Below are 24,110 nucleotides of genomic sequence, written 5' to 3'. Positions count from 1 at the left end.
ATAGTTAAAATAGTAGATTTTATATTATATATGTTTTACCACAATCAAAATATTTTTTAAAGTTCATGCTAAATTTAATACATTCTCTTTTTGAACGTTGTCAAAATAACAGATGCCTCATCACAATCTCTAGAATAATATTCAAGAAATATATAGCCAGTGCATTTAGTAGGAAAACTAATTTCCCTTAGTGCATTTCTTATTTGATTCAAGTAGCCTTCATAAACTAACTCCTTAATCTTGCTGTCACAACTGGTGCCATCCCATCTCACGAAGGCTGCCTCCTTGAGAACAGATGCATTCGAGGCAGTTCTTCCATGCCCTCCTTGCCTACCCGTCGGAATTGAAATTTTTACTTCCAGCATCCTCTTTGTTTATGATTACACTTACTTTTTTTCTCCAACTACATTTCATCATTTTAACTGCTTACTTAGGGTTTTGTTTTTGTTTGTTTGTTTGTTTGTTTTTGAAACAGTGTCTTGGTCTGTCACCCCGGCTGGAGTGCAGTGGTGTGATCCTGGCTCACTGCAACATCTGCCTTCTGGGTTCAAGAGGTCCTTCCACCTCAACATCCCAAGCAGCTGGGGCTACAGGCATGTGCCATCATGCCCAGCTAATTTTTTGTATTTTTTTTTGTAGAGGTGGAGTCTCACCATGTTGCCCAGGCTGGTCTTAAACTCCTGGACTGAAGAAATCGGCCTGCTTCTGCTTCACAAAGTGCTAGGATTACAGTAATTACGGTTTTTTTTTTTTTAAAGAAAATTCTTTAATGTTAAAAAATTTTACAGCAGAGAGTGAACATCTAGAGTATCCAAATCCTTCCAGCTAGTTTTAGTCGTACCAGGATCTCTGCAGCAAGGCATGAACTTGAGAATACATTTGTGCTCTCCCATCTCTGGCCGTCAAACCTTGGACTGTCTACTTTCTTAAGTATCAATTCTCCCTAACTTCTGTGCCCTGTTGCTGCCTCAGTTCAGCCCTTCATCTCTCCCCTCTGCAGTTCCTGATGTCTCACCTGACTTGTCTCTCTGTCTCTAGTCTCTTCCCTTCCTAATCCACTTCAGAGTTACAGCAAGCCCAGAAAACAATCAGTAGAAATTAGATCAAGTTGCCAGCAGCCTTCCAAAAAGAGATCTTTGAAAAAATATATATATTTCCGTAACAAGAACGAGTAAAAAGATGGAAAAGATATGTTAAAGAAATGTTTCTTTTTGCAAAGAGAGAGATGGGAAAAAAGGGCCAACACAATTAGAATATCTGGGTGGGGTGGAAGCAGGTGGGGAGGGACAGTATTAATGAGGTCATGGTGCAAAACAGTGACAAATTAAATTATACCAAATGCAAGAAGACATCAAATGGCACTCTCCTCAATTTCTAGTCTCCCTTTGCTTTGGGTCCAAATTCACCTTGATGTCCCTTGGACTGTGGGAAGCATATGTTTTCTGTTCTGCTCCTCCCCACTGAGAGTTTTACAGCGCCAGGCCCCTAGCGGGACACAGCTAACAGGAGTTCCATGCAGCCTGTGATTGGGCAGGCAAATCTCTAAACTCAAGAGTTCAGTAGTATAACATTAAGCTCACTTGTCTGAAGATATGACATATTTGGTAATATCAGCCTTAAATGATGATAGCGCTATTTTGTTCTCACCTTCACTTCTGTATATGCTTTCAAAAAATTGTAAGATACACGTAACATAAAATTCACCACTTTAACCATGTTTGAATGTACAGTTCAGTGGCATTAAGTACATTAATATTGTTGCACAGCTATTGCCACCATTCGTTTCTAGAACTCGTCATCTTGCAAAACTGACACTCTGTCCCCATCAAACTATAACTTTTTGCTCCCCCTTCGCCCAACCCCTGGCGACCACGATTCTATTTTCTGTCTTTATGAATTTGACTATTCTAGACCCTTCATGCAAGTGGAGTCACACAGTATTCGTGCGATTGGCTTTTGTGATTGGCTTGTTTCACTTACCTTAATGTTCTCAAGGCTCATCCATGTTGTAGCATGTGGCAGAATTTCCTCTTTTTGGGAAGATTAATAATAGTTTATTATATATCTATACCACATTTTGTTTATCCATTCATCTGTCAATGGACATTTGAATTTATCCCACATTTTGGCTATTGTGAATAATGCTGCTGTGGACATTGGTGTACAAATATATCAAATATATGCTTGAGCTGCTGCTTTCAATGTTTTGAGTATGTATCCAGAAGTGGAATTGCAAGATCACATGGGAAATCTATGTGGGAGTTTCTGAGGAACCATCATCCTGTTTTCCAGAGTGGCTGCATCATTTTACATTTCCAGCAATGGTTCCCCACATTCTCACCAACTGTTGTTATTTTCTGTTTTTTATTTATTTATTTATTTATTTATTTATTTATTGAGACAGAGTCTCGCTCTGTCACCCAGGCTGCAGTGCAGTGGCATGATCTCGGCTCACTGCAACCTCTGCCTCCCGGGTTCTAGCTATTCTCCTGCCTCAGCCTCCCAAATTGCTGGGATTATAGACGCCCGCCACCACGCCCAGTGAATTTTTGTATTTTTAGTAGAGACAGCGTTTCACCATGTTGGCTAGCCTGATTTTGAACTCCTTACCTCAGGTGATCTGCCTGCCTCGGCCTCCCAAAGTTTTGGGATTACAGGTGTGAGCCACTTGTGACCCTCTGTTTTTTTTTTTTTTTTTTTTTAATTAGCCATCCTAATGGATGTAAAGGTATTTTCATTTCATTTTGACTTGCATTTCCTTAATGATGAGTGATATTGAGCATCTTTTCATATGCTTATTGGCCATTTGTATGTCTTCCTTGGAGAAATGTCTGTTCAAGTTCTTTTCACATTTCTCCATCATTTGTTGTTATTGTTCAGGTGTGGAAGTTCTTTAGATTTTGGATATTAACCCCTTATCAGATGTATAATTTGCAAATATTCTCTCCCATTCTGTGTGTTGGCTTTTTACTCTGTTGATTGTGTCCTGATGCATGGAGATTTTAATTATGATGCAATCCATCTCTCCATTTTTCATTTTGTTGCCTGTTCTGTTGATGTGATATATTTTGGTGTCATTGCTAAATTTAATGTCATAACACTTTTTTCTAATTTTTTCAAATATTTCTTCTGTTCCTGTCTCTCTTTCTTCTTCTGGTATTCCCATTATGCGTAGAGTATACTTTTTGTGCCGTCCTACCGTCCTTGGCTATTCAGTTTTGTTTATTTCAAGCTTTGTTTTCTTCACTTGTCGGTTTTGGAAGCTTCTATTGTCATGTCTTCAAGCTCTGGTATTCTGTCCTCAACTATGTCCTTTCTACTAATGAACTCATGAAGAGTACTCTTTGTTTCTGTTACAGTTCTTTTTTTAACCTCCTATATATATATATATATTTTTAGTTATTCCTTAGGATTTTCATCTCTCTGCTTATACTGCCTATCTGCTTTTGCATGTTGTCTACTTTGCCCATTAGAACCATTAGCATATTAATTCCAGTTGTTTTAAATTCTGTCTAATAATTCCAACCTCCTTGCCACTGTTTGGTTCAGATATTTGCTCTATGTCTTCAGATCATGTTGTTTTTTATTTTTTTTCTTTCTAGTGTGCCTTGTAATTTTTAAAAATAGTCCAATACGATGTACTTTGCAAAAGAAATTCCTATTAATAAGTCTTCATAATGTGGTGATGAGGTGTAGGAGAGAGAAAGTGTTCAGTAGACCTCTATTTAGATCTTCTAGTGAGTATGTGGCTATAGTCTGTGAACTTCACATGTATTTCTCAGTTTTATTTTCCCTTCTTAGCAGGGCCACAGGATGGCTAGAGCGGGCGAGAGTTGGGTATTTCCCTTCCCAATGTGGAAGACCAGAGGAAACTCGAGTTGGGTATTTCCTTTCACCTGTGTCACTTAGGCTCTAATAATACCCCAGCAAGTTAGACTCTGGTCAATTAGTTTCTTCTGAGTGCAGGACTTGTTCAGAGGAACAGAATACACTGGTGTATTTCAAAATGCTTCTTTTTTTCTTCTCCCTGCTGCAAGTACAAGGAGATTTTTCTCTGATATTTATGTGGGAATCTGGCTGATTTCCTGGGGGTAAATCTCACAATATTGTGGAGGCCTTATGATGAATCCCCCTGAAGTTTTTAACTCTCAGAGTTATGTACTCACTCTCTGGCAGTTTGTCAATTACAGTTCAGGTTTTTCTACGCCAGCACTGAGTCCCATGGTGGTGTTCCCTCTTGAGTCTCTGCTGGTAAGCTGTGACTCTTTGTATTTTTCTGCCTATCTTTACAGTCTTGGGGGCAGTGGTTTGTTCTTTGTCCTCTCCTCTCTTTCAGATCCAAGAAGAGTTGTTGACTTTTCAGTCTCTTCAGGTTTTTTACTTGTTTTTAGGATGGAAGGAGTAATAACTTTGAAGCTCCTTACATGCTGAACTAAAAACTGGAATTTCTTTTTCTGTTTTCTTCTAAGAGTTTTATACTTTTAGTTCTTATGGTTTGGACCTTTGATTCATATAATTTTTGTACATGGTATAAGGTAAGGTTCAAGCTTCATACTTTTGCATGTGGATATCTACTTTTCCCAGCATCATTTGTTGAAAAGATGGTTCTTTACCCTTTGCATTGCATGGTCTTCACATTTTTGACAAAAATCACTTAACCTCATATAGAAGGTTTGTTTCTGGGCTATCTATTCCATTGGTCTAGATGTCTGTCTTTATGCTAGTAGTACACTGTTTTTGGAGGCTATACCTTTGCAGTAAGTTTTGAAATCAAGAAATGTGAGTTCTCTAACTTTGTTCTTCTATTTTTTAAGATTATCTTGGATATTTAGATTCCATTAAAATTCCATACAAATTTTAATATGAATTCTTCTGTTTTTTCAAAAATGTTTGGATTTTGATAGAAATTACATTAAATCTATAGATGGCTTTGGATAATATTAACATCTTAATGATGTTAAGTATTCTAATCTATTAACATGAGATATCTTTCCATTTATTTGTATTTTATTTCTTTTAGCAATGTTGAATAGTTTTCAGTGTATGAAACTTTGGCATTGGCTGGGTGCAGTGGCTCACGCCTGTAATCCCAGCATTCTGGGAGGCCGAGCTGGGTGAATCATTTGAGGTCAGGAGTTTGAGACCAGTCTGGCCAACATGGTGAAACTCCGTCTCTACTGAAAATACAAAAAATTAGCCAGGCGTGGTGGTGGGCACCTGTAATCCCAGCTACTCAGGATGCTGAGGCTGGAGAATCCCTTGAACCTGGGAGGCAGAGGTTGCAGTCAGCCGAGATTGTGCCATTGCACTCCACTCCAGCCTGGGTGACAGTGCGAGGCTTCATCTCCAAAAAAAAAACAAAAAACAAAAAACAAAAAAACCTTTGACATTATCAGTTAAGTTTATTTCTAAGTATTTTTATTCCTTTAATGTCATTGTAAATGGAATTGTTTCTTAACTTCCTTGCCAGATTGCTCATTGTTAATGTATAAAAATACAACTCATTCTTACATGTTATTTTCTTTCTTGCAACTCTGTTGAATTCATTTATTAGCCTAACAGTTTTCTTTGTGCGTGTGTGTGGAATCTGTAGGCTTTTCTACAACTAAGATCATGGTGCCTGTTAATGGAAATAATTTTACTTCTTCCTCTCAAATTTGGATTTGATTTCCTTTTCTTGCCTAATTATTCTAGCTAGGACTTCCAGTACTGTGTTGAATACAAGTGGCAAAAGAGAGAATCCTTGTTTTGCTCCCAATCTTAGAGAAAAAGCTTTTAGTCCTTCATGATTATCATATTAGTTGTGAGTTTTTCACATATGGCCTTTATTGTGTTAGAGTAGCTTCTTTTTTTCTATTCCTAGCTTGTTGACTATTTTTATCATGAAAGGGTGTTAAATTTCGTCACATGCATTTTTTTTGCATCAATTGTGTTGATTACATGTGTTTTTCCTTCTTCATTCTAGTTATGTGGTGGATTACATTGATTGGTTGATTTTCATATGTTGAATCATCCTTGCATTGCAGAAATACATCCTACTTTGACATGATGTATAACTTTTTATGTATTGGTGAATTGTATTTGCTAGTACTTTGTTGATATTTTTGCATCAATATTCATATAGAATATTGGTCGGTAGACTTCTTTTCTTACAGTGTCTTTAACTGACTTTGGTATCAGGGTAGTGCTGGCCTCATACAATTTTTTACATGACTGAGAGGAATTGTCTGTTAAGTATTTGTTAAGTTTTTGCTTACTGATCAAATATCCCCATTGGTCATAGGTATATATAGATTTCCTATTTCTTCATGTTTCTGTCTTATCTGTGTTTCTAGGAATTCATTAATTTATCTTGGTTATCTGACTTCTTGGCATACAGTTGTTTATAGTACATTTTTATAATCCTTTGTATTTCTATAATATTAATAGTAACGTATTTTCTTTCATTTCTGAATTTAGTAATTTGAGTCTTCTTATTTTTAAAAGGTATCAATCTAGTTAAAGGTTTGTTAGTTTTGTTTATCTTTTCAGAAAGTCAGTTCTTGGTTTCGTTAACTTTCTATGGTTTCTCTCTTCTCTATTTGGTTGATCTCTGCTCTAATTTTTATTATTCCCTTCATTCTGCTAGCTTTGGGTTTAGTGTATTCTTCTTTTTCTAGTTCTTTAAGGCTGATATGGTTTGGCTGTGTCCCCACCCAAATCTCATCTTGAATTGTAGCTACCATAAGTCCCACCTGTTGTGGGAGGGACCTGGTGGAGGTAATTGAATCATGGGGCAGGTGCTGTTCTTGTGATAGTGAATAAGTCTCACGAGATCTGATGGTTTTATAAAGGGGAGTTCCCCTGCAAACACTCTCTTGCTGCCACATGTAAAATGTGACTTTGCTCCTCATTTGCCTTCGGCCATGATTGTGAGGCCTCCCCAGCCATGTGGAACTGTGAGTCAATTAAACCCCTTTTCTTTATAAATTACCGGGTTTTTGGCATGTCTTTATTAGCAGTGTGAGAACACATTAATACAAGGCATAAAGTTTAGGTTGTTAATTTGAGATATTTTTTTCACTTTTAATGTAAGCATTTACAGCTATAAATTTCCCTTAGCACTGTTTTTATTGCAGCTCATAACTTTTGAGATGTTGTAATTTTATTTTCATTTATGTTAGCTATTTTATAATTTCTCTTGTGATTTTTTTCTTTGATCAACTGGTTTTTGTTTTGGGGATTTTCCAGTTTTCCTTCTGCCATTGATTTCTAGTTTCATTCCTTTGTGAACATAAAAGATACTTTTATGGATTTCAATCAACATTTTAAAAAATATTGAGATTCATTTTGTGACCTAATATATAATCTAGCAGAGAAATTTGCATGTATACTTTAAATTCTGTTCATGTTCGGTGGAGTGCTATATATGTGTTTGTTAGTTCCAGTTGTTTTACAGTGTATTCACTCTCTGCTTTTTTATTAATCTTTCATTTAGTTGTTTTATTTTTTTATTTAAAATGGAATATTGATATCTCCTAGTATTGCTGTAGAGTTGTCTACTTTTCCCTTAATGTTAATGTTTGTTTTTTATATTTTGGAGCTCTGATGTTTGGTGCATATATTTTTGTAATTGTTATATTTTCTTAATAAATTGAATTTTATCATTATATCATATATTTATCTCTTATAACATTCTTTGACTTGAAGTCCATTTTTCTAATTTTAGTATAGCCCCCTCTGCTCTCTTGGTTACTATTTTCATGGAACATCTTTTTTCCTTATTTCACTTTGAACTTGTGCATGTTCTTAGGCCTGAAGTGAATATTTTGTAGATAGCATATAGTTGTGTCTTATTTTTCTGCATATTCTGTCAATCTATGCTTTTTGATTGGAGAGTTTAAAGTAATTATTGATGATATAAAACTTGCTATTACCCCTTTATTTTTTTCTATGTGTATGATAGGTTTTTTGGGGGACCTCATTTTCTTCCTACTGCCCTCCTTTGTTTTCAGTTGATTTTTTTTGTAGCAGAATATTTTCATTTTTTTCTCATTTTCTTTTGTGCATATTTTACAGATATTTTCTTTGTGCTTACCAGGGGATTGCATATAACATCCTAAAGTTATAAAAATCTATATCAAATGTGTAACAACTTAACTTCAATTGCGTCTAACAAAAAAAGCCCTCTAGTCATTTACAGCTCTGCCCTCCCTTTATATTATTAAATGTCATGAATTACATCTTTATGTATTTTATATCCATTGTATACAGTACTCATTAATATAGACTTATAATTATTTTATGCTTTTGTATTTTAAATTATATAAAATAGTAAGTGGAGTGAAGAACCAAAATTACATAATAGTAATTACAAAATTACTATTATGTAATTTTTTCCCCTCAGTTATTTACCTTTACCAAAGATTTCTAAAATTTTGTATGGCTTCAAGTTACTGTCTCGCATCCTTTAATTTCAACTTGAAGAATTTCCTTTAGGATTTCTTTTGGGGTAGGTCTAGTGATAATAGACTCGCTCAGTTTTTGTTTACCTTGGAATGTCTTAATTTTGCCTCATTTTTGAAAGACAGTTTTGGGAGATACAGAGTTTTTGTTGATAGTTGTTTTATGTTTAGGACTTTAAATACATCATCCTACTGCCTCTTGGCCTGAAAAATTTCTGCTGAGAAATCTGCTGATAATCTTATTGGGGATCCATTGTACATAACATGTTGCTTTTCTCTTGCTACTTTCAACATTCTTTGTCTTCGACTTTCAACAGTTTCACGTCTTTGGATTTAGTCTACTTGGAGCTCATTGTCATTCTTGCATTTATATATCCATGTCTTTCTTCAAATTTGGGAAGTTAGGACATTTTTTTTTTGCCTCCTTTTTTCTTCTGAAGTTTCTCTAATGTATATATTGGTCTGCTTGATGGTGCCTCATAAATCCCTTAGGCTCTATTCACTTTTCTGCATTTTTTTTTTTCTTTTTGTTCCTGAGACTTGATATCTTAAAATGATCTGTCTTCAAGTTTGCTGAATCTTTTTTCCACTTGCTAAAATCTGCTGTTGAAGCCTTCTGATAAAATTTTTAATTCAGTAATTGTATTTTTTAGCTCCCAAGTTTTGTTTTGGTTCTTTACTGATATTCTAATTTTGTTCATATGTCATTTTTTTCTGATTTCCTTTAGTTCTTTGTCCATGTTTTCTTTGGCTCTTTGAGCATGTATAGAACAGTCTTTGTTTAGCAAGTTTTTGTGTAGTAAGTTCAAAGCCAGTGTTTCTTTAGAATCCGTTTTTACAGATTTATTTTGTTCCTGTGAATGGGGCATATTTTCCTGTTTCATTGTATCCTTTGTGAACTTTTGTTGAAAATTGGGCATTTAAATAAAAATAGCCACACTGCAGACTTTGCAGACTGCCTCCATGCAGGATAGATCCTTATTAATCAGCTTGGCATGGAGGTTTAAGGTCTTCTGTGACTCTTTTGGGGATGCATATTCCCTAGGACTGTGTATGTGCCATTTTCCCAGTACCCTTATATACATGACTGTTTTTACATGTCTTAATTTTCCTAGGGGTTTCACCCCTTCTTCTTCCCTGGCCTTAGATGTTCTATTGTGGTTCTCTGCCTATAATATCTTCCTTCCAGATATCTATGGGTCTGAAGTTCCCCTGTAGTTTTCAGGCATTCCAATACCCACCACTGCTTTCAATATCCCCTGACCTACTATCCAAACTGCCATCATTCTTGTGTGATTGCTGAGTCAGGAAAGACAGAAACCCATTCCTTGGGTGGTCCCCAGACAAGCTACAACATTGCAAACAAGTCCTATTCTTTTACTTTTTTCCCAAGAAAGATACCAGGAATTAAGTGGCTTCCTTTGGCACTCTGCTAGGGAGGGAATGGGGCAAGGTGAGCACAAACACAATGCCATTTTCTACTATTAAGAGTTTGTTTTTTCTTGATTGGGCATTCACTTGGTTGCTACAGATCCTTGGTCGGCTTCTAGAACTTTCACTGAGCTATTCACTCAGTCTGTTATTGCTTGATATTTCTACAGGGAACAAGAACCTGGAGTTCCTAGTTTGCCATCGTGCTCAAATATTTTGATTCCTGTATATTCTTAGGTATGTTCTTTATTGTTTTAGAATCTAGGTAGTGAGGGAGGTAGCAATTATGTACATCCTCCCTCAATTTTTTTTTTCAACCTGACATGCTGAAGAAATGATGAGAAAGACTCATGGTGTCTAACTTCATAGAGCTTATGGAATAAAGGGGAAGACAAAAAGAAGCATATAAATGACTGATATACAAGAATAAAGATATCATAATCTAGACCATAAAGGAAGCAAAAACTAGGGGCTGGATGATGGAAAGTGTCCTGGGCAGTCCAGGCTGCTATAACAGAATACTACAGACCGTGGATTAAACAATAGAAATTTAATTCTCACACTTCTGGACGCATGAAACTCCAAGATCAATGTGCCACAAAATCTGGTGTCTGGTGAGGGCTGTCTTCTAGGTATGCACATAGCCACCTTACTGCTGTGTCCCCACGTCATGGAGAGAGAGTGTGCTGGTGTCTCTCCTCATATGAGGCTCCCCCATCATTATCTAATTCCCTTCCAAAGTCCCTATCTCTAAATACTATCACATTGGGCATTTAGGCTTCAAATATATGAATTTGGGGGAGGGTTACAAATATTTAGTCATATCAGGAAGTATATTAGTTTGCTAGGGCATCTGTAACAAAGTATCAAAACTGGATGGTTTAAAAAAGATAGACGTATTGTCTCACAGTTCTAGAAGGTTGAAGTCCAAAACCCATGTTTCAACCTTGTTCCTTTTAAAACCTTGGGGAACAATCCTTCCTCACTTCTCCCAGCTCCTGGTGTTTGCTGGCAATCTTTGGCATGCTTTGGCTTGTAGATGCATCGCTCCAGCCTTTACCTCCATTGTCACATGATGTTTTTCTCTCTGTGTGTCTCTTTCTCTCTTCTTACAAGGACACCAGTCATGTGTTCTATAAGGGGTGTTCCCCGTAGGGGCCCATCCTACTCCAGTATAACCTCTTCTTAACCTATTCTATCTGTAACAGCCCCATTTCCAAATAACATCACATTTTGAGTTACCAGGGGTTAGTATTGTACATATCTTTTTTTGGAGCACACAATTCAATCCAAAGCAGAAGGTGATGAGACTCTAAACAAGGTGATCAAAGAATGCCTCTCTGTGGATAAGATTTTTAGGGGTATATTGGAGGCAAGGAATCCGGTGAAACAGCCATGGCCATAAAAGCACACAGAGCCAAGTAATGGTATGTGCAGCCGCCCCAGTGGGAGGAGGGGCAGGGTGAATTTTGAGAATTGAAAGAAAGCCAGGCCCATTGGCATCTGTGAGTAGGGAAGATGACCTGAGATAAAACTGGAGATGTAGCAAGCAGCTGGATCGTGAGAGCTTTGTAAGCCAGATGAAGGTTTGGGCTTGATTCTCAAAGCTCTAGAATATCCTGCTCTGCTCATCCTGGCTGCTACAGGAACAGACTGGAGATCACATAGGTCGGGGAGACCACTTAGGAAGCTGATACTCACCTGGTAATTCCTTCAGTCTTGTTGATTTTTCAGAGGGGACAAATGAGTGAGAGGGACAGAAAATGTTTTTGCCTACCACTTATACAAATGGAGAAGATCTAACAGACAGGGAGAAGTGAGGGTGTGGAAGAGACAGATACCTAGAAAGAAGAGATCCTGAGCATAGGGGAGACATAGGCCTGCTGAAGAGGCATAGCTATGTGACTGGCCTGGAATTAGGATGCTTGAAACCCATATTCTATTGTGATGCTGGGGAGCAGGATATGACTATCTGCAGGACAGCTGGAGTGTGGTGCAGGAAATGTCAACGGGGAAAGGGAGAACCATGACAATAGAGGCCAGAGGTGTGGTGAATCTTTCAGGCAGCCGGGTAGAGAGGAAGACCACCAGGCCAAAAGGATGGCAGATGATGACAGGATGAAGAAAAGAGAATGACATCATCCAAAAAGAGGCAAGATTTTGCCGCTGGGAGTAGAAGATATGGCCCAGAAAAGACCATGAGACCAGAGGAAGGAGAACTTCTGCTTGAGATGTGACCAGAAGCAGGGACCTGGAGAACAGTCCTTCCACAAAGAAGTTTATGAATAGGACACAAGCATTCCAGAGGATGTAGTGGAAGGTTTGGGGAGGAGGGAAGGAGAGGAGTGTGATGGGTTGGATCCAGCAATGTTAGTGCGCAGAGTTACATTTTATGCATATAATCATCTGTTCATGTTCACTAATATTTTGAGTAGACCGAGAAAACTAGGTCAACCTCACATAAGGCAGGGATGAGAAACTCTCTGAGATTACGGAGAACAGATGTCAGCTTTAGCATCTGTGTAGCTCGGGTAAGCTGAAAAGATTAATGGGGCACACATGGTATCAAAGGAAGGAAGGAAGAAGAACGGTGAAACCTTGTTAAACTTAAGAGCATCTAGTACAGTTGGGTGGTACAGCCTGAAGGGATGATTAAAAATAGAGAATCAGGATTGAAGCCAATGGAATAACACTATAGCTTTATCTGCTGCAAAGAAGACCTACTTCTGAGATTCTATTTGCAACAAAATGGCACCACCCTCTAAAAGTCACCCTTGGGGACTGTGGGGGATGCCATTGGGCACAACCTTATCCATCACGCAGGACTGAAGCTCTTATTGCACCAGTGGCAATACAATAGAAATACACATTTCAGTCCCACTCTGGACCTACTGATTCAGAAACTCTGAAGGTGCAGCTCAGCAATCTGCTTTTTAGCAAACAATCCAGGTGATTCTGATGCACAGAAGGGTTTGAAGCTCATTGAGCTAAAACTAGTTTTTAAATATCACATATCTATAATTTTGGAGTATCACTGCAGAAGGCTCTCAGCTGACTCCCTTCCTTGACATTACCTTCTGCTGAAGACAGCCAACTTGCCCAAAATTATATTCCTGAGGAGTGAGGAGAGACGGCACACAGACAATGACTGATCCAGGGTGGCTTTCTTGCCTCAATATGGGCTGTCTTTGAAGGGCCACCCCAACTTCAGAGCTCTTATGTTTGGACCAGTTAACTCATGGACAAGAATGAAAGGAAAATTTTATTTTCTTCTTCCATTCTGGGGGCAAGCCTTTATGTGCTTCCTTTCTCCGAGATCTGCAGAGCATTTTGCACTTCAGGGCTGTGACCTTAGTTTCCAGGATTTGGCTCCTCCAGAGATTAGGATGGAGTGACCCTGTTGAGGAGGGCATGGTGACTGGGGCTTGAGGTACAGAGAGACCTGGGCCAGTCCTGGAGGTGGGCATCCTGGCTGGTGACAAGACTGCTGGGAAATGGAGTGTCCTCTGGGCAGCAGAGGCCTGTGCCCCACCCTTGTATGGTAGAACTTGAGAAGGGACAGCTGGGAAGAAACCAATGTTGTGATGTCAGGAAAATCTGCTAAGTCTTCATTACCGAAACATCGCAGAGGATGGGGTGCATTGTTCCCCGGAGCACATTCTACCAGCATGGTAACTTTTCAAGAATTTTAGAGGAGATATGTTGACAGGGCATTTGCTAAATGTATAATTAAAAAAAAATTGTAGTGCGATGAGTTTCAAACTCTGCTGTGCACCAGAATCACCTGGAATGTTTGCTAAAAAGCAGATAGCTGGGCTCCACCTTCAGAGTTTCTGAATCAATAGGTCCAGGGTGGAGCGGACATGTGTATTTATAACAACTTCCCAGGGTTGCTGATACTGCTGGTCCCCAGAACCACTGTCTTAGAGAGAACAGGATAAAAGTAAGACAAAGAGACCCATGGAGAACATAGTCCAAAGGCGTGTGTTTTCATTCACTGCATGCTTGCTTGCTTAGCACCTGATCAGTGCATTTACTGCCTTCTCCCTTAGTTTGTGTCCCCAGTGTCAAAATTTGGCCCTTCCTCTTTGTCGGCAGTGTCTGGCACTCTGTGGACCAAGGTCATAAATGGAGCTACGAGCCATCACACAGACCATGCTGGCCTGGTAGGGGAGCAGAGCTGATGTGTACCTTGAGGGATGTGCAGTTTGTATAATGTACAAGGTGACCAGCAGAGGGTGAGAGTGGCCTGGGGCTCAGCAGGTGCATCCTTCACCCAGCTGGGTACCCAGAGTGCCTGCACCTGTCCAGAAAGTTCTTTGTACAAAGGGTCTTCTGCCCCTCAAGCCACGCACTGTCTGGGCAGAGGGAAGGGTTGTGTCCACACAGAGAGGGGCCATCTTCTCATTTGCACAAGGGCCAAGTGTGAGCTTGCAGAGTCCTAAGCTGTGAGAACAAAGCAGGAACTTGGCTGAAGAGGCTCTTTTTACAGCCACCCAAAGACCCTGGGGAAAGTGCACCTGTGAGACTGTGGAGAAGGATGGGGCTTCCCCAAAAGGAGTGACACTGGATAGAGTTACTGTTGAAAATGGAGGACTGTTATGTTTCTTCCACCTGAGCATTGAACAGCCCACCACCATTTGCTACTGGTCTCTGCATGACCTGAGTGGCATAGCTCATCTGGATTCCTGCTCTAAGCAGCATCAGCATTACCAGGGACCCCACTCCGGACCTACAGAATCAGAAAACCAGGGTGTGGCCCAGCTGGAAGTGTTTTAACAAGCCCCCTCCTCCAAGGTGATTCTGATATATTGCGGTATTTGAGATACTCTGGCTTGGAGCTTCTCCACTTCTACCAAACTTGGGAATCTCCTGGATATTTTATTAAAGTCAGATTCTGAGACTGAAGTTCTGGAGTGTGGATTAAAAGTCTGTATTCTTAATAAGTTGCCAGGTAATGTGGATGCTGCAGATCCATGAATTCACGTTGAGTAACAAAGGTTTATACTAGATTAATGGTTCTTGACTTTGACTTCTGTTTTACTCTTGGCTGTTATTAAAAAAAAAACCATAGACTGGGTAGCCTATAAACAACCAAAATTTATAGCTTACAGTTCTGGAGACTGGAAAGCCCAAGATCAAGGCAGATTTGGTGTCTGATGAGGGTCTGCTTCCTGGTTCATAGACGATGCCTTAGCTCTCTGGGCCCTCTTTTATAAGGACACTAATCCCATTCATGAGAGCTCTGCGTAGAGGTCCCACCTCCTCACATTGGTAACTAGAATGTCATCATATGAATTTTTTGAGGACACGAACAGCAACTTCACATAAACACATTGAAATATATGGATGTTTGGGTCTTGTCCACAGAGGTCCTGTGCCAGTTGTGGCACGAGTTGGGCTGGAAGTTGGACCTTGTTTTAAAATGTATTTATAGCTCCCCTGCTGATTCTAATGTGCAGGCAGATGTCAGGATCCCCTAGCCTAGAAGCAAATGGGACAGGCTCTTAAAAGGATATAAATTAAGGGGAAGTAAAAGGAGGAATTTGGAAGCAATCTGCTCCTTCTGGCTGATGAAAGGTTAGGGATCGTAGGGAGTGCCAAAGAGGCTGGAGACATTGTTTTAAGTGAGTTGCTCCTTGTTTAAATGAGGCCTCTGGGCCTCTGCTTCACATTCTCAGAACAAATAATGATGGCATGTGGCAAAAGGCAGGATTCTTCTGCATTGTGGGATATTCAGCCTAGAACTGGCTCTCTTTATTAGCTCCTGATTTGCTCTCCCTGATTCCACGCTAGCACTGGATTTTTGCCTTCAGCATTTTGACTTCTTTAATCTTTTTACCCTCCTTTGTTGAGTTCTTAAATTCCATTTTGTCATTTAACCTGATAACCTACATTTTGGTTGTCATGGAAAACAACATCCTGACTTGTAAAGCTGGATGGTTGTCTCAGGACCCAGAAACTGCATCAGACGGTGCCCAGAATCCACTGTCATCGTATTTGGAGCCTCCTCTGGGATGGGTTTCTGAGTGGGATACATTCGTTTGTAATGAAGAGGAGACCGTGGAGGACAGGGTGATCACTCTGCTTTCACACATCATTAGTGTAGGGGCAGGTTTATTGACAGTAGCCTTAAATGGCTTTAGTAAAAACAGTATATTTTTATTTTTGTATTCCAATGGCCGTAGGATCAAGGCCATAATTAGGACGAACTGGGGAATAAAATAAGTTTTCTCGACTACAAGTTGTAAAATGTATAGTTTTTAAGTATGATTTTTAAAACACATATTTCCTGTGAATAGCAGGGCAGAATTTTACTTTGGAAATGAACTTCAAAGGTTAACATGTTTTAATTATTTAGAAAGTGAAGACGGGATTAAAACCGATAAATAGGATTCTACAACACCAATCAAATGTAAAGAACTACAGAATATTAATTTTGCTTAAGTCTTTTAGCATATTTGGTGTTACAAAAGAATGAGTAATATAACCAAGAGAAGAAATCTTCCTTCAGTCTGTAGTTTAAATTTAACATGGATCAATGTTACACTAAAGCACTTTTAAAAATGCCTGCACAGAATTGTTAGCCATTAATCTTTTTTCTTGCTGATTCACCTGTTTTTAATCAATGCGTCTTTGACAAAATTGTTTATCAATGTCAGGAAATAAACGTGGTTATTTCCTTGAAATGCTAATGTGAAACCACTCAGTGAAAAGGCAATTCTAATCCAAGCTTGCCAATAGCGGTGTTGTCATAGGATTCTATTAAATTAGCATATATTAATCTACGCTGTGTGGTTGGCTATGGTATGGGTCAGGGCATTTCGTCTGCCTTTAAATGAGTTGGTTTTTAAAAGTTAAAATCTGGAAATGGAAAAAAAAGTCTATATGGTTAGTAGTAATTATAGTTGGAAATGCGAACAAAAGAATCTGGTTCCCTTTCAACGGAATTATTTTAATTCATTAAATTATCAGAAAATTCCAGTCCTCGCCATCTATTCCAGGAGCATGCAGTAGGTGGCACCTAAAAGCTCTTTGGAGGCGAGCAGGCGCCATTTAAGCAGGAACAGCAGCCTCTGCAGCAGTTGGCACATCTGAGAAGGCAGAGATTGAAGAGAGTAGGAGGAGCGTGCAGCGGCGGTGACAGTGCCAGGCCGGCGCGGCTCAGGCCAGCGCAGGTGCAGGGGCTGCGGGCGGGTGGAGCGCGAGAGCGCAGAGCGCAGGGCGCAGGGCGCACGGACGGCGGGCGGTGCAGGGCGCACGGCGGGCGAGCAGCTGACAGCATCGTCACAGCGGCGGGAGGGAGCGCGCTGCGCCTGCCTCCGGGAGGAGCCGCATCCACACACCCTGCGCTGCCCTGTCCTGCGCGAGCGGAGCTCTGAAGAAGCTCTGAGCGGAGTTGTGTTCTTCCCCAGGTAACCGATTTCCCCCTTCTGCCGTGGCTTCGCTGTGTCCGCATTGGGCACGGGTGGCTTTGGCATGATTGTTTGCAGCCCCTGGAAAGGGATTACCGCTCTCTGGGAGGGCTAGTCAGCGTGTACTGGAGTTGGTAAAGGGGGAAGAAACCTGCATTTTTGTATCCTTGTTAGGGAGGGTGAGCATCATGCGACCCTTGTCTAAAACATGTTCTTTTTAAAAAATCTGTATCTTACATATTATTAGGGATTCCTTCCAAAACAGGATTTACCGTTTTAGAAAATTCTACGGTGCAGGTGTTTCTGTTAATGTGGAAGTTTAATGGATTTAGGAAAAGAGTAAGAAGATGTGATCTAAAGTGAGAAAAATGCCAAGCACGCTAGAGACGGCCGTTTGGTTCGGCATGCTTTCATCCTCGACTGCTTCACTTCATGCGCTTGGCTGAGACCTGTCTAAATCTTTTGTCTGTCTTCTTAAAGAACGTGTTTCATGATATCTACGTGGGTTTCTTTCCGCTTCCTTGTTGTAAGAGCAGAAGATGGGCAAGGGGCTGCATCCAGTCCTCAGTTGTAAGACTGGTTTCCCATCAGATGACAATGACTGCTGACAGCTCCCAGGCTCGCCTGCAAAGCAGTGCTGGCTTCCGGCGGTGTGGGAACCTGCCTCTTTCGTCCTCTCTTGAAAAATGCTGTTTTTCCTCTTCCAAACTCCAATTCACCTTCTATGTGGGTTTGGGAGACTTTTAAACTAGAAGCTCTGTGAATCATCTGTTACATCTATTGAATGTTGGAATACAACATTGCGGTGGAATTCAGTTTCTTCCTACTGTGCAGAGACACAGCTTGCCTTCCCTGGGAACTTATTTTACATATTTGCCCTTGTTATCTTTTAAATAGATCCCTTAGGATGTGAGAAGCTAGTCTAGCCTGTCAGAACTTTCCTGCTTCAAACTAAAAATTTTCAAAAATATTATTTTTAAGGAAGATTTTCTAGGTAACGCTAAAAGTCTGGAGCATTTTACATTCCAAATCAGTCACAATGCGCTCCATTTCCAGTGGCATTTGGATTTGAGGAGGTGGAGTGGGAGGGAGAGAAAAGGGGAGGATAAAATTAGAATAAATTTAACAAATTTGTAGGGGAAATCATACTTTTTTTTCTTCTTGGTTATTGCCTGAAATTGCAAATTGTCCACAACTTTATCTATCTCTGGAAATGCAGGAGGCTTTGTGGGCCGGGGACAGGAAGACACATAGTTCATTTTATAGAAATAAAAGATACAGTGGCAAGGAAACATTTTCATCCCATTTAACAGATGGCATTTAATTTGGTAATAGTCCCAGGCAAGCACAGGGAAAGGAAGGGGAAAGAAGGGGGAATTGCTGTCTATTCCAAGGCACAGAACTGCTGCTCACACTTCAGTGATCCCTGCAAATGGGAAGTATGTATTCATGGTTATTGTAGAAACCTCCAGAATCTTTCTTTGTTACAGCTTCAATAGAGTTGTTCCTAAGAGGCGACTCAGAAAACATACAGATTGAATGCCAAGTTGTGGAAGTCACTTTTCAGCTTGTGTCTAACGACCCAGCGTTCTCAGCAAAGCAGTTTCCTCACGAGAAGAGTGGAGGAGACTTTTTTTTTAAGAGATTATTTATTGTATGTTGTTCGTATCCTATACACCACACATGACTTTTACTGTATTGGAAATGTATTATTTCAGTGGTAAATACTGCATATCTTACTGAAAAATTAAAACCTTTTAAGAAACAACTAGGGTGCTTTTGTCAAAAAGAGAGTGTATCTGTGATAATAAAAAGTATCGTTCATTCTTCTTCTAATTTGGAGACCAGAGTTGATATGTTCAAAATTAACCTATTGATTTAAGCAAAATCATCATTTCGCTATGACAAATGCCTTACATTTTTCTACCAGAGAATTTCTTTGTGAGAGGACCATTCTGTTGTCTGGGGTGGAGTGGCTGCCTGCCAGCTGTTTTAAGTAAGAAAAGTGCTTGGTGTTGATCTGTAACTTTCAATTCAGATAACAACCATCTCCAATTCTCACTCATAGGGTGGATTGGCTCTATTTTTCATCATTCTATCTACCTGGTATGAGTATTAAGAGTGGACAGATGTCTCTTTAAGAGCAGAACTGATTTGTAGGACACTAATTGATTTTGGTTTTGATTTTTCCAGGAAAACAGCTGCTCAACCGAAAGGGAATACGATGGTTGTTATGTTGTCAAAATTGCTGATGGCTTTTTAAGAGTTAAATTTACTACTTCATGCATACATATTTAAACATGAACTTAAAATTATTTAGCTGGTGTCAAATAAATCTTGAGTTTTCATTATATTGCATGGCTCACAAGTCTCTCCTCACTGATGGGGAGGGACTCTTTGAAGTACTAAAAACAAATGCCCCCTCATGCTCTCCTTCTTTGCTCTCAACCACTGGCAAATTTAGGAAAGAGATTCCTTATAGCTGTCTCCTAAATGCAGTGAAGTGTTTTCTTAGAAATCAGTACTGTACAATAGAATTGAAATGTGTGAGTCACGTGCACAGTTTAAAATGTCCTAATGGTCATAATGGAAACGTAAAGAGAAACAGCTGAAATTAATTTTAATAATATATTTAAGCCAGCATATAAAAATGATCATTTGGGTATAATCCATACAAAATACTAATAAGATATTTTACCTTTTTAAATACCTGCTGAGTACTTACAAGACATCTCAATTTGGATTAGCGGTGCTTCCAGTGCTCAGTAGCCCATGCAGCTGATGGCTACTGTATTGTCCGGCACAGCTGTAGATCATTACTCAATTGATGGTAATTTAAAAGCTAAGATGTTCAGCACCATCACCAACTAAGCACTATCAAAAATAAACATACAAGTGATCTCAGATTGCTGTGAGATATGTGTCCTTCTCCTTCCTGCCATTAACTGTGATGCTGTCTTGAACCTATTAGTTCTTTATCAGAAAGACAAAAGGATTAGATCAAATAATTCCTGTGATTCTATGAAAAATAACCAGTGAGTAGATATGGGGGATCCAACCTGCAAACAGCCTAGAGGCTTATTGTGGCAGAAACAAAGGAAACAGGTATGCCTTAATGGGTGTCATCATTTTGCACCACTACGAACTTCTATCCTAAGAAGTACTGCCCCCCTGGGGTTGCTTCAGCATTATTCTTGATTACAGAGGTCAGCAACTTAGTCCGCAAGTCCCATTATGGATCATTCAATTTTCATATAATTTCTTTTACTGAACAAGCAGTAGCAAACCCATTATAAAACGAATGAACAACTAGTGGGCTATTCTTTACTATGCAATAAAATATATTTCGCAGATCTTTTAGTATTATTATTCTTTACTGGTATGTGTTTGTGTCTATCTGACACCATTATATGAAGTTTAGGGTGAAATCTAATGCTTTGTAATTGACCCATGAATACCGGATTCTTGAAACACAGAAATTAATGACCTTAATGAAAACATGTCAATTTCTTTATCTAGTCCCTGAATACCTCCATGATCAGTGAGTGCTCGTGGGGTGGGTACCATTTCCATCACATGGTTCTCTGTCTCAGAAATTATGACAGGAGATTTAAAGAGGGCAGTGTTTTGTATGAAAGGATTTGGGGCAATATTTTTCTAAAGCTAATTAACGTCTGCAAAGTGATTATTTTTCTGAGAAAATAAGAACGCAAGAACTTTCCATTAGGCCTTCGCATAATAAACACACAGACGCCCTTCCCTCCTTTACCATCTTTAGATACTCATCGGAGCTCAGACAAAGGAGCCTTTGGAGGAGGAAGCTTTCCTTCCTCTGTCAACCTTACTTTCTGATTGTTTTATTGGAGCACTTTGTGCCTTTTGAGTTTGGGAGTTTCTCTCTAGAAGATGCTGAACAAAAAGGAAAAGTGATCAGAATCCAGGTTTCTGCATTGAGGGCAAATCCAGGTGGAGTCCACTCAGCTCTCTATTTGCTTTAAAAAAATCCAGCTTAATGCCATTTTTGTGCAAACTTAGACTCATCTCCCCAGCCTTATTACCCAGCTACCTACCACCCCAATTACACGCATACACACACACACACGATCAATGGAGCATTTCACTGCCTCCTTGCCTATAAAACAGTCATCTGACACTTAAAAAAGGATTGACTAAGCCTTTTGCTTCCTTCTCTTTACCTTTGTGCTTCTCTCTTGGGACTTCTTTGGCTTTCACTGGGTTCTTACTTACAGAATGAATGGGAGCAGACCACAAAATGTAAAACTGACATTAGGTTTTTAGTAAGGTCTGTGTAAATGTTTGTAAGCCAAGAAAAGATAGAACTACTGGATAATAGAAATGGCTGGGTAACCCAGATTTTGAAAAGAACCTGAATTTCTCTGAATATCATGAAAATCATGTGCTTATCTATTTTTTAAAAAATTTTGCCAGATTTACATATAATGCTTTGTGCACCTCTTTTTTGTTCTTCCATTCTTTAAATGCTAGTTTAAATTCCTCCACATACACAAGAGTTTCAAGATGCAGAAACAAATCAAGTTGTTGTAATAAATATTTAAACATAAAAAAACGAAAAGGTGAATATGGGAGAATTCTTAGTAGGGGAGGGACTTTTTAAGGATAAACTCAAACTGAAATACTAAAAAGGACAAGTTTGTTAAATTGGAATACACAGAAATTTTAAATTTCTGTCCAGAAGACAGTTAAAAATAAACAACATCAAAGGAAAGATATTTGCAACATATTTTAGATGAGGCCTAATTTTTTAAAATACAGTGCTTCCCAAATTTTGTAAACATCAGAATCACCTGATGGCCTTGCTAAGCCTGAGATTGCTGACTTCAAACCCACGTGTCTCTGATTCAGCTGATCTGACTCAAAGGGGACCAGGCGTTTCTAAGAAGGTCCTGGTGAAGGGGATAGTGCTGCTCTTTCCAGCACAGCTGGAGAGCCATGGCCTTAATCTAAGATAACACCATCCTGGCAAACGACTGAAAACTGAGCAAAGAACAAGAACGCACCGGTTTCAAAGATACAAATACCAATTACTTGGAACAGAAAAGATGCTCAATGTCAGCCAAATTAAGTAAATGCAATTAATTCAGTAATGAGAAACAGACATCTTGTTTCAATGGAAGGGATCAAAGAGTTTGATAATACACCATATTGTGCAAGGTCTGGGGAAATAGCACTCATACAGCACCATGGGACAGGAGATGGAGAACTGGGTAGTAATTTTCAACGGCAACAGGCAATCTCTACCAAATTTGAAGGTGCCTTCCCTTCAATTCTGCAGTTCCATTTATAAGAGTTTTCTCTACAGATAGGCTCAGAAACATGAAATATTTATGTATAAGGCTATTCATTGAGCAAAAGACTGAAAATAGTAAGAAAGTGGTTAATAAATGATAGCTTATTCCTCAGCAGAGTCTTACATACATCTGACTCTATATATACTAATATGAACAAATCTGTAGATGGCTCCCAACTTGCAATGCTCCAATGTATGATGTTTTGACTTTACAATGGTGGAAATACTATATACATTCAGTAGAAACTGTACTTCAATTTTTGATATTTTCCTGGGCTGGTGATATGCAGTGATATATTGTATGATACTCTCTCACGATGCTGGGCAGTGGCAGTGAGCCATAGCTCTTAGTTATCCCCATGATCACCAAGGGAAACAACTGATACTCTATAATTGACTGTGTTGCCAGAAGATTTTGCCCAGCTGTAGGCTAATGAAGGCGTTCTGTGCACATTTAAGGTAGGCAAGGCTAAGCTATGGTGTACAGTAGGTTAGTTGTACTAAATGCATTTTTGACATGATATTGTCAATTTATGAGGGGTTTATCAGGACGTAGCCACATGGTAAGTTGAGGAACAACTGTACATGACACACTGTGGATACCATACTTCCATGTGTTTGTCTATCTCTCTGACTAAATAGCTATCAGTTGATGTCTGTCTCTCTTTGACTATGTACCATTTTGTTAACACCAGATCACACTGTGCTCCGTTACCAACGACCACTCAAACCGTTTAGTCACATGCTAAATGTTCCACTACCAACCCCTCTTCACATTCAATGTATGCTTTTGACAAGAGACCATTTCTGGTGATTGAGAAAAAAATCATGTTGAATAAGTTGCCATTGGCAGTTAATGTGAAACAATGAGCCAGTTAAGTCAAAACATTGTAGAAATATTCAACTTTGTCTGTTTTGTTGCATTTCAAACAAAATATTGTTGATTTTTGCACTGGTAACTTTTTGGTGACATGTTTATTCTTATAGAGGTGTTCTGTAAGAATATTCAGGGCCGGGTGCAGTGGCTCACGCCTGTAATCCCAGCACTTTGGGAGGCTGAAGTGGGCAGATCACGAGGTCAGGAGATTGAGACCATCCTTGCTAACACGGTGAAACCCCGTCTCTACTAAAACATACAAAAAATTAGCCGGGCATGGTGGTGGGCGCCTGTAGTCTCAGCTACTCGGAAGGTTGAGGCAGGAGAATGGCGTGAACCCTGGAGGCAGAGCTTGCAATGAGCCTAGATTGTGCCACTGCACTCCAGCCTGAGCGACAGAGCGAGACTCTGTCTCAAAAAAAAAAAAAGAATGTTCAGTTGTATTCTGTATCCTTTAGGACAATTCCAGATTCCACTGATGTTGTTCCACTTCCATTATGGAAACAGAAGCTATGTTTGGGGCAGAAGAGTCTTGCCCTGCAACCCTAAAACTGCAGATGGAACCCAGACCTCTTGGTTGTAGGACTTGTACTCAATAGGAAACTTATACTAAC

The 24,110-nt window shown here is 39.4% G+C and overlaps 1 protein-coding gene across 3 annotated transcripts in view; it reads left to right on the top strand.

Moving 5' to 3' along the window:
• DIRAS2 (DIRAS family GTPase 2) overlaps positions 1 to 24,110 on the top strand; it is a 78,431-nt gene that overhangs the window by 29,592 nt on the left and 24,729 nt on the right. The window contains 1 exon segment of one of the 3 annotated variants that reach the window (NM_001194129.3): positions 16,913 to 17,053. The exons of 1 other annotated variant lie outside the window; for it this stretch is intronic. The gene's annotated coding sequence lies outside the window, so the exon portion shown is untranslated. 3 annotated transcript variants of the gene reach the window in all.

The sequence above is a fragment of the Macaca mulatta genome, chromosome 15 (genome assembly GCF_049350105.2).
Source record: "Macaca mulatta isolate MMU2019108-1 chromosome 15, T2T-MMU8v2.0, whole genome shotgun sequence".
In the NCBI taxonomy this organism is placed as follows: domain Eukaryota; kingdom Metazoa; phylum Chordata; class Mammalia; order Primates; family Cercopithecidae; genus Macaca; species Macaca mulatta.
Note: the sequence above shows the minus strand (reverse complement) of the source record. Positions and strands in the feature narration are given on the sequence as shown.